We start from the raw sequence: 8,471 nt of genomic DNA, 5'->3' as shown, positions 1-8,471 counted from the left end.
AGTGGCCGGCCATGTACTAGTTATGTTATAAAATATGAATGTTCTATTAGTTTTATTTAGTTAAATGATATAATACCATGAATAAATGAAATAAAATAAGGAACTAAAATAGAAAGTGGGTGAAAATAACAAAGTAATCACCTTGTTCATCCCAAAAGCCGAAAGTGAAGAAGAGTTGGGGAGAAGGAACCATTCAGTCACTTAGATCTTCTTTAGGGTATGAGATTCATGTGAATTTTTGAAATGTTAGATAAATTTGAACTAATTACCAAGTTCTTTAGGTAACCCATGTTAGAAATTTTGATATTAGGATGACTAGAACTTTCGGCCATGGTAGTTTGAGGATTAAGGATTTTATTTCTTGTTAAAATTGGATGAATCTTAGTGTGTGAGTGTTTGAACTAACTAAGGATCAAATAGATGCATAGGTACAAAGTAGGAAGAATCGGCTACTATGGTTGATACTAATGCCGAATGTGAAAATGTTATATTAAATAATGTATGTGATTTGAGTTAATAATATGAAAAGAATATTTAGATGTATTATAATTGATTAAGTATTAAATTAAAAGTTGCTAAAATTGCCATTTCTTTAGCCGAGTATGTGTTTGATCAATGAAGAATTTGTTGAAGAATATAGGTGAACTTGGTAAGAGTATTCGGCTTAGTGTATAAATGATATAAAGATTTTAGAAATTATTTTTGGTTAGGTGTATGTATGATTAAGTATATTCGGCAATATAATTAAAGTGAGTACATGATATTATATTATAATTATTGAGCTTAAGTATATGGATATGTGTGTATGTGGTCATATAATGACATTTTGGTTTGAAAATTTAATGATAAATTGTTATTTAGGATAGATGAACATTCGACAAAAAAAAAATAGCCAAAGTATATTTATAAAAAATATATATAATGAGTTTGATATGTGATTGCCGAATGTGATTAATAAATTCATATTATTGGTTTAAATATTGAATACTCCTATTTGTATTCTTTAAGCTCAATAGCAAAGGGGAACTAAATCCGATAAAGGGAAGGAAAAAGTAATTGAATAGCCATTGAAGTCGTTCGACAACATCCGAGGTAAGTCTTCGAGTAATGACCCTACTTGAATTATATTGAAATGATTAGTCATACTATGACGGATAGCCGAATGTGCATAGAGACTATGCTATAAAGCCAATTGAAATCATGCTCTTTGTGTGTGGCTATTGAGCCGAAATTGGAAAGGTTTAATAAATGTTTTGTGTTTGAGCCTTAGTAACGAAAATGAAATATGGATGTGTCATGATTATTGATATATGTGTGCATGAGCATTTGAATGATATCCGGGCTAAGTCCCGAAGGCATTTATGCTAGTGATTTTATCCGGGCTAAGTCCCGAAGGCATTTATGCTAGTGATTTTATCCGGGCTAAGACCCGAAGGCATTTGTGCGAGTAGCTATACCCGGGTTATGACCCGAAGGCAATTGTGCTAGTGATTTTATCGGGGCTAAGACCCGAAGGCATTTGTGCGAGTTGCTATACCCGGGTTAAGACCCGAAGGCAATTGTGCTTGTGGTTATATCCGGCTAAATTCCGAAGAAACTTGGGTTCGAAGGTGAGCGTGTTGTGCTGTAATAAATTCAATTAATACGCTCGAAAAACCCAAACGATAAGGTATGTTTGCGTGTGCATCGGAAAAGTCGATTCGTTTTAAATAGTATTCGTTCAATCGACTAACGAACTTTCGGCTTTTAGATAGGTTAATACCTTGTGTGTATATGTTGATGAAGTGTGAAGTAAGTATGTTTATGAGAATGTGTATTAATAAAGTGATTCATTTAGCTATGTGAATGTAATACTTTAGTCAAAGCCGATTTCATTACTTGAAACTTACTAAGCTTTAAAATGCTTACCCCGTTGCTTTGGCTCTCTGTTTTATAGATTCTGTTCGTTAGATATCGGATTCGGGATCATCGAAGTCGAAGTCATCCACACTATCAAAGCCCTTTTGGTACTCTTTTAGTTGAACTCTGGATATGGCATGTATAGGACTACCCTTTGTTGTTTTTCAAGTACTTTTTGTGATGTATGTGTGTATAGCCATGCGAAAATGGCTCGTAGAAGTGGAGTATGGCATTAGACCATTTGTGTTTATGTATATATATATGGTTTCACGATGTGACTATGGACTGGAATGGAAGTGTTGGGCAAATGATCAGCCATTGGAATGGCTAAATATGATCATATGTGGACCTATGTATGACAAAACTCCAGTTGGTCCATGGTAACCACGAAATAGGTAAAGTTTACCTTGAAAACAGATGCTGACAGCAGCAGTGGTGTGGATTTGAAAAATCACTAAAATTTGTAGGAATGGAATTAAATAGTGAATAAATTATATAATCGAACCTTGATGAATCTATTTTCATATGAAAGTAACGAAACAATCATATGAACAGTATATTAAGAGATATTAAAGTTCTCGTGAAACAGGGCCAGAACAGTTTCTGGATCTCCTGTTTCGACTTTGAAAATTTACCATAAATTATCCAGAGATAATCAGAAGTCATGCATTATATGTATAGATTCCCCTTTGAGTCTAGTTTCATTAGAAACAAACGGCATGAGTATTGAAGCTCTCTACATGGAGATATCCAAGTCGTAATACGTGAAGGTCAGAGTAGTCAAACCCAGAATCAGGGGAGATTTTAACTAATAAACTGTACCAATTGGCCCGACCAAAAATTCTAGAAATAAATCCACAGATGGATATTTGAGTCTAATTTCAGGGAAAATTTATGGAATCAGATTTCGAGTTTTGGAACTCGAGATATGATTTTTAAGGCGACAGTGACGCGGTTAGCCAGCCTGTCTGGAATTTTTTTTTAATGGACTGTGAAAACAAAGTAATTAAGTCTGTTAGCACCTCGCGTTCGACTCCGGCAACGGTCTCGGGTACGGGGTGTTACAAGAAACTTCTAGAATGCAAGTTTTTCAACTTATTCAATTTAGTCCCTAACTTCGAATTAAGCACTTTATGCATAGAATTTCTTTACGAAATTTTCACATAATCATGCAATCATATCATAGATCTCAAAATAATCATAAAATAATTATTTATATCTCAGATTTTGTGGTCCCGAAACCTCTGTTCCAACTAGACCCAATTTTGGGCTATTACAACTCTCCCCACCTTCAGAGATTTTCGTCCTCGAAAATCTTACCGGAGTGAGGTTTGGTATCTTTCTCATAATTTCCAGCATTACTAACTAATTGTTTTCAAGACGATACTTTCAGAGACACTCTGTCATCAATTTGAATCCCAAGATAACCCAGTAAACTCTGATATTTCTCTAACTCTGTCGTTCACTTGTCAACCATTCTCAGACTCTGGTCATATCTATAATTATTTTATCACTGAACTCTTTAATTCCACACTTAGGAACATAGTCAACATGATTCTCATGAATTTCCGTTATATACACCTCATCGGTAAGGGGTGAGGTCGTACAGTCTCTAACTCGATTCTGACATATATCTATATGACACATTTTTTTCATTATCCACATATGTCATTATAATCATACTATCCACTTCAAACAATTTATTATTCATACCTGTCTTACATAAAATTTCCAATTATCTCATTTCAAACAAGGGCACTCACTCATACATTCTATGAATTTTGAATAACTTTAATCATCACATTTACTAATTAATTTAGTCCAGCATGCAATAGCATATGAATGCCAAACAAATATGAATAAATATATCACTATATAAACTATCATCTCACATATTATCAGATATACATATATCACGAATTATTATTCATACCTTTCTGAGTTTAACACATCATAGCTACACTTTATTCAAATACTTCAATATCGCTATCAAATGGTCAGATGTAGCTCGGTTGGAGAATATTTCATTTTAAACAAAATAGTCCTTATTAGTGTCGGGAGACATCACACTATCACATATTTGTGGCATGTATAACTAAACTCTTACACTTGCTATGTTAGTCCGAGAATCGACTAAACCTGCTCTGATACCACTAAATGTAACACCCCTTACCCGTATCCGAGGCCGGGCTAAGGTACGAGGCATTACCAGAAAAACATACAAACATTAAACTAAAATACGAGCCATAAAATTTTATTCATATTTCAAAGCGTTCATTCTCTTACACATAGTCCCTTATTTGAGTCTACGGAGCCCAAAACATACTTTAGAAAGGGTTTGGGACTAAACTGAGAACTTACGAAAATCTTGGAAATTTCATGCTTTAAGGCTCCACACGCCCGTGTCCCAAAGTCGTGTTCTATACACGGCTGAGACACATGGTCGTGTCTCTGCCTGTGTGGAATATACCTAGGCTATTTTCCAAGCTTTGGTCAACCTTGATCTCTTACACACTTATACAAAATCAAAAGCATATAACATGATATTCATTTAATGATTAAACATCCTCAATTAAACCACAAACATAGCATTTGTATGCCATCATACATGTGTCCCTCATACTCATTTTACCTTGTTTATTATAGTACCACTTATACATTTATACCAAGATTATCATCTTACCAAATATCTCCAGCTTAATCATCAAACATTCATATTTAAATCTAGATCATATCTTTATAAAATACCACAATTCAAATGCGCAGAATAACATGTTTGCCTGAAACATTTCAATTCAATTTCATACCCAACAAGCATTACATTGAGACTAGTCATATATATATACATGTCATGATACATAACATTCTCTTTTTGTTTTCTTATAAACACATATCATTTATTTCATTATATCAATATTTCATATACCATAGTTTCCATGTATTCCACATATATTTATTTTCCTCCTCCTCCTCTCCATTCCACATCCTTAATGTATATAGCATTCTTGTAAGTACGATTTCACAATTTACTAATAAATGTTCACATCAAACTGTCCACACAAGTCATAGTCACTTAATTATTTATAATTTGAGATTCAGAGCTCCAAATTAAGATCCGTAAATTTCCACTGAAACTAGACTCACATATCTTTCCATCATAAAATTTTCATAATTTTTGGTTTAGAAAATTAGTACAGTTTATTCATTAAATTTCCCCTATTTCACTTTCTGACAGTTCTGACCTCTCTTCACTAAAAAATAATTATCTCACAGTACAGAACTCGGATAATGTTCTTGTTGACTTATCTTAAAAATATACTCATTAGGGATTTAAAAAATATAATTTTTAGCCTTTAATTATTTTTCTCCAAATTTTTGTGATTTTCCAAAGTCAGAACAGGGGATCACGTAATCATTCTGAACCAGTCTCACAAAAACATAAATATCTCAAAATATAGAACTTCTTTGCTTGCTATATTTATTTTATATGAAAATAGACTCATTAAGCTTTAATTTTATATCTCATTAAGTCTCTGATTCAATTTATACCATTTTTGGTGATTTTTCAAATTCACGTCACTGCTACTGTCCAAAACAGTTTTATTGCTAATTCACTCTTTCTCACTTTCTTTGTATTAACCTCATTTTAACATACATATCACAAATCATTTTCACCACATTTCATACATCACAAGTATAGACCCATGATCACAAGGTCACCATAAAATCATCCTCATGTATAACTTACTTGTTTATAACCTTACCACATCCCAGTCACTTAATGTACACATCATTCACATAACCAAGTTCCTGCACTTATTCATCACAAAACTCACAAAGCAATACATAGAGAGTCTCCCGTTGAACACATCGGATCAATCCTTGATACTTGGTGGTTTCAGCACATAGCTCCACCCATTATATAGTTCGGCTCTCTTGTACACATGGTGAACACTTAGTACCACCCATGTGACCTAGCCAGTTTATCTCGTAGCTCTCTTGTCTACATGGTGTCCTTCACCTGGAACCACGCATGCTACCTAGCTACATATATCCCGTAGCTCTCTTGTCTACATGGTGTACACATAGTATCATCCATGCAACCTAGCTACATCATAATGTCTTGTAGCTCTCTTGTACACATGATGTGCACTCAGCACCATAAATATGACCTAGCTACATACCATCTGTATCATCCAATCTTTCCAAAGGTTCAACCGGGATTTCTCTCTCTTTTTCCAACAATTTCACCAATCAAGTAATTATCAGCAAACATATTTCCAATATTATTATAAAATATCATAATACAAGTAAAATTGATGTATTACTTACATATAAACTTACATCTCATTTAATATCAAGGCAATAACATTAAATTACACATTGCCTTATTAAAAATCATATGAACTTACAATTTCCCATAATATCCATAATCATAGAAATCACATTTATACATGATAATTCAATGCACTTCATGTACCATAGACATATTTTAAAATCAATTCATAAACTAGGCACCATGAACATTTAATTTAACATAATTCACTTAATTCACTAAATTTAACTTTTAAATATAAATTACAACATTATTGCTGTATTATTATCACACAACTTACATACTTTCAACACCTTGACAATCATAGTAAATATATCAATTTTACATTGAAACATGCATAAATTAATACTTATTATACATATGAACTTACCTCGATACTAAAACGGCCATTTTACCAACATTCCCAATTTTCGATTTTTCTCTCATTCTAGGTTCAAATCTCATTTTCTGGGATCTAAAACATCATATTTTACTTATTTAATTAATGTACTATTCAAAACAGTCTTTAACTCAAACTTTTGAAAAATTATAATTTTGCCCCTAAACTTTTACATATTTACACTTTTTCCCTAGGCTCGGGAATTAAACTTCATCCCTTATTCTTATGTTTTATGACATGCTGATCACTTTTCCCTTCTATGACAACATCAAATTCTCACTCTAACATATACTTATGACTATTAGGTATTTTTACCGATTAAGCCATTTTACTCGTTTTCACTCAAAATCGAGTAGCACAAGTTGTCTAACATAATTTAAAACCTCATATGCTATCATAAAACATCAAAATAAACACATTTCACCTATGGGTATTTTTCCAAATATGAACCCTAGCTTAAATTATTGCTAGAATAAGCTTAATCAAATTACCGAGATTCCAAAAATGTAAAGAACTTGAAAAACGGGGTTAGAACGGACTTACTATTGAGCTTGGAAAGATTGAAAACCCTAGCCATGGCTTCCCCCATGCTAATTTCGGCCTCCATGAAAAAGATGAGTCAATTTTGGCTTTATTTTCCCTTTTTATTTCTTTTAATTACCAAATGACCAAAATGCCCTTCCTTATAAACTTTCAAAAATTCCATCCATGTCCAATTTTTGTCCATAACTTAGAAATTGGTCAAATTTCTATTTAACCTCCTAATTAATATTTCAAAGCAATTTCATACTAGAAACTTCTAGAATGAAAGTTTTGCAACTTATTCAATTTAGTCCCTAACTTCAAATTGAGCACTTTATGCATAGAATTTCTTCACGAAATTTTCACACAATCATGCAATCATATCATAGACCTCAAAATAGTCATAAAATAATTATTTCTATCTCGAATTTTGTGGTCCCGAAACCTCTGTTCCAACTAGACCTAATTTTGGGCTATTACATTAAAGGATAGTAAACAACTTTTACTAAGTAGATTTTCATGGAAATGGCTTAAGGGACCATTTTGTAAAAGTTATAAAAATGGGTAGAAAAATATGAAATGAAGGAAATTATGGGCTGCTATAAGTATGAAAAGTATTTGGCTAGGCTTGGGTAACCAAGAAAATTACATGCATTTAATTATACGAGCCAAGGGGCTAATTTGTAAAAGTGTGAAAGGTTAGGGGAAAAATGGTCATTTTGCCCGGGGTGAAATTTAGGCCTAAAATGAATAGTGTGATTGTAACAGCCCAAAATTGACCCTAGTCGGGAAGTGGTTTCGGGACCGCTAAACCGAGTCACCGAAAGGTTTGAATGTGATGTTTATTGTCTAGAATATGTAATCATGATTGTGTGAAAATTTCAAGCTTCGATTTAGTCGATTGCATGTGAATTTAGTCAATAGGACTTATATGAGAAAATTTTAAAATGTGATAGGTCAATGCATGAGGACCTATTAGTGCATGGGGAAGAAAAAGGGGACTTGCATGTCAAATTCCCCCTCCCTAATATGTAGTGGCCGGCCATGCTATGGGTGGAAACATGTTGGGAACATGTTGGCCTAGTGAGGTATGTAGGATAAAATATAATAAGAAGTATGGGGAATAAAGAAATGGAAAAAGGAAAGGATGTGTGGTAATTGTTTCTTTCCTCCCCTTTTGCCGTGAAAGTAAGAAGGAAAAACAAAAAAAAAAGTGTCCATCTTTCTTCATTTCCCCTTGGCCGAATGTTCTAAAGAAGAAAGAAAAAAAATTGTTCATCTTTTATCATCCTTGGCCGAAAATGCTAAGAAGAAGGGGGAAGGGGAAGTAAGACA

The sequence above is a fragment of the Gossypium hirsutum genome, chromosome A03 (assembly GCF_007990345.1).
Source record: "Gossypium hirsutum isolate 1008001.06 chromosome A03, Gossypium_hirsutum_v2.1, whole genome shotgun sequence".
Classification (NCBI taxonomy): domain Eukaryota; kingdom Viridiplantae; phylum Streptophyta; class Magnoliopsida; order Malvales; family Malvaceae; genus Gossypium; species Gossypium hirsutum.
The sequence above is the reverse complement of the archived record's forward strand: the minus strand, read 5'-3'. Positions refer to the sequence as shown.